The sequence below is a fragment of the Zophobas morio genome, unplaced genomic scaffold (assembly GCF_036711695.1).
Source record: "Zophobas morio isolate AGI-343-1 ecotype UQ-CSIRO unplaced genomic scaffold, CSIRO_AGI_Zmor_V1 ptg000221l, whole genome shotgun sequence".
NCBI classification, from domain to species: domain Eukaryota; kingdom Metazoa; phylum Arthropoda; class Insecta; order Coleoptera; family Tenebrionidae; genus Zophobas; species Zophobas morio.
In genome coordinates, this window is record NW_026972325.1 from 213,621 (window position 1) to 216,972 (window position 3,352).

Below are 3,352 nucleotides of genomic sequence, written 5' to 3' on the forward strand. Positions count from 1 at the left end.
GAAGGAAATTTTAATTCCGACCCCTTTAAGATGAACTCGATTTATTACGATAATAAGAGCATTTGGAAGATAAGAAAACACGTTTGGACCAAATAAGTTTAGCATATTACTGCCCGAGAGCAAGCTTTTTCAAAATCAGTGGTGGCAAAAATTTTGCAGGTCTAGTTTTACATGTATTTCCTCGATTCATAAACATAACGCCAATAAACACCAATCAGTGTAGTCAGTATCGTCTTCGGTTTTAAAAAAATAATTGTGTTAAGCAGGCGAAAAACCAAGCGGAGAACGGGGCGGTAAAAATACAGGGCATATGTTCTAATGTTAGGTGAGTTATATTTAATCCACAAAACTTATAAATAGGTGGCTTTAAAAAACTTAAAAAAAAAAAGCAGGAAAACTTGAAGCTCGTTTGTAGTAAGAAGAGAGGCTCGACTATTTACGCGGTGGTCAAATAAATGATGGACAACTACTAGCGCAGTGAGTGCTGTGGATGGGCGTAGCTAGTGCGGAGCCTCCAGGCTTTCATAAATTTCTACGGGGATGTGCCCACTTTAGCTCGCTTGCCTCTAGGTATGAACATCAGTTTTTCTTAAATTTATTATTATTATTTTATGCATGCGAAGTACTTATAGCTACTTATTTTAGTATGCAAAAAAATTGTTTGAGTCATTGCCTAAAACAATTATCATATAGAGAAGAAGAATTATCTAAAGGTTTTTTAAACATATTATACCTTTATTTGGGTAATAAGTTATATGTCTAGGTGAATCGAAATGTTTGGAGCGTTGCGTTAAAAAATTTATTAAAACTTCCGAAATTTCAAGGAATTTATTACTAAATCAGAGAGATTAACACTTAATAAATATTATTTTTTTTAAACCTTTTAGTACAAAAACTAGTTTTTACTATATTTTTATTAGATATTTACTTATTTATACTATACTATTTTATTAATTTTTCACTTCTAAATGATTTCTTATTAAATTCTTAAAATAATAAGTTAGTAATCAACTTTAAAGGGGCCCGCTCAGCTAAAGTGCTGAGTTTAGCCCTACTTTTATAAATACTTTCATCTAATAATTCTATGTGCTATATTTCTGGCTTCTCCCTTAATATAATTTTACGGCTTACCTAAATAATTTTTTTGTATTCTTTTCTATACACCTTTCTCAAGAGTTCACAGGTATTACTTTGAAGTAGGGCTTTAGAGTAGTACGAAGGTTGCGGATAACTTTTAGTAAATTTTTTGTCATAGCTTTCTTTAAGGGTGGTATAGTGACAGAGTACGCAAACTTTTTTGAACTTTTAATTTATATAATTTTAAATAAAGAGTCTTCAAAGTAAATTTTTTATGAAAGATAACTTTGTTCGTACTATAATAATGTTAATTTTTAAGACGTTTATTGCCTGGGCTAGAAGTTGTGCCAGGCTCTTTTACCCTGTTACCGCCCTCTTTTTTTTTTGGGTTCTAATTGTCATCGAAACACAGTTTGGTTTTCCCACTACTCAGATTCAGTAAAAGCTGAAAAAACCGTATTCAGCTTTTCTTACAATAAGGTATTTTTTGGGGCAGAGTCAATACTTAATCACTACTAAATATTCCAAAGTTTTAGTGACAGGAATCTAAACTTATTATCTTCCCGCTGCTTCAAGTCTTCCACGATTTTCAAAAGGCCTTCACGCTCTGCCTTTTTAACGTAATAGTACACGCATTTTTTTTAGTTTATAAACTATTAATACAAACCAATTAATACCATAAATAACATTTATAATAACTATATATTTACCCAAGGTAGAATAAATGTATAAATATTTAGTAATTAGGTTGTCCCTTTACACTACAACACGTTCCGCGTAGGAAACCAAAGGCAAAAAATGTTATTATCCTACGAGGTGTGCTATCTCTGTTTATAACCACGGGCTTGCTAAACTAATAGACTCATACGGCTACTCCTGCGGGCCAGTCGCGTCTCTTTCTCTTCCTGAATGTAATTAATAGCTCTTCTTTCTTTTAAAGATAATTGTCCCGATTTAAAAAGTTGGGAACAAATACTTTGTTTCCTACCCTGCCAAGGGTTTGACATTTATGAAATTAGTTTTCATGATACACTTCGTCCTTGTTGAAATGACCCGCTATGCAGCACACAGAATAGACCATTACTGGAGTACGTTGGGAACACAAGCTTCCTCAAAAGTTTTGTCAAGTCATTTTATTGTTTGAGGCAACATAACTTAAGATCCAGCCAGGTTAAAAAAAAAGACCCAAGATTGTTCTCGAACATTATCGTATTTATATTATATATATCTGTACATTATTATTAATAAAGCCAACTAGCTCGGTTTTTGCATTGCTTTTTTATCATTGTTAGATTTTGAAGACCCCAGCCTAGGGCTGCAAAGGTCATAGAGTAAAAATATCAATTGCTTTGATCAATAGGGTTAAAGCTGTATGGAGTTACAAGTTATATTTACAGTCTTCACCCTCCTAGCTTACTACATACTTGCTATTCCCTGACACCTAAAGTGTGCTCGGGCCATCCCAATCTTCAGTATTTGATTTTAGACATTTATTTGTAGTTATATACACGTTGTCCCTTCTCAACATTCGTCTTTCTGTTATAAGAAGACTTTATTTTTTCTTTAACTGTTGCTGTTTAACCCTTATAATACTTTCTGAGGTAGTAATTTCAGGATTTATCCCTACTATTTTCAAATCGTTTATAGTGGAGCCGTCTAACTCCGTTTTACATATCGAGTCTATTTTCATCAGGTTCTTACAGCTGACCTAGGCCCTCCGAACATTATTTAAGGGGCTCTCACCCCCAAAACATTTATTAAGAAGTAGATATAATCCTCTAACAACTCAGTCCATTTTGAATCCTTTCTATATAGGCTCCTTTAATTAACCCTTTACTAAATTCTGAATGGTTTTTAGCGCCATTCCGTTCGCTTAGTGGTGGTTGGTGGTTATAATAATACACAGGTATTACATTTCTCCAAGAATTTTGTTGAAATCTTGCTCGTGAAGGTCACTCCTTAGACCATTTACTATAATATGACGGTTTCTTCCTCAAGAAATTCTTTTCCGTTTTCACCATCTCAGTATTTATCCTTTTTAAAAGCCTAGGCCTAAAAGTACTTTGAGTAACGATTTATAACTAAAGTACGGTTTCTTACCCATCCTTTGTTTTGGGCATTATAACATCTACCGCAAATTGTCCAACGGTGTCCCGGGGAGTTTTCTAAGGTTTAACTTTCCTCTGGGTTTGTACCTATTTTTATATTTTATACATACAACGCTTTCTTGCGCCACTCTGTCGATAAGGCCAGTTATTGTATGTAGAATTTTCAT

General features: G+C 33.6%; 1 long non-coding RNA gene across 1 annotated transcript; it reads left to right on the top strand.

Annotated features, from left to right (window-relative positions):
* The first annotated feature begins 488 nt into the window (after nucleotides 1-488).
* LOC135146256 (uncharacterized) lies at nucleotides 489-845 on the top strand. The gene is made up of 3 exons (XR_010283757.1): nucleotides 489-570; nucleotides 646-713; nucleotides 764-845. It is a non-coding gene; the product is annotated as an uncharacterized LOC135146256 (long non-coding RNA).
* The last annotated feature ends 2,507 nt before the right edge of the window (nucleotides 846-3,352 follow it).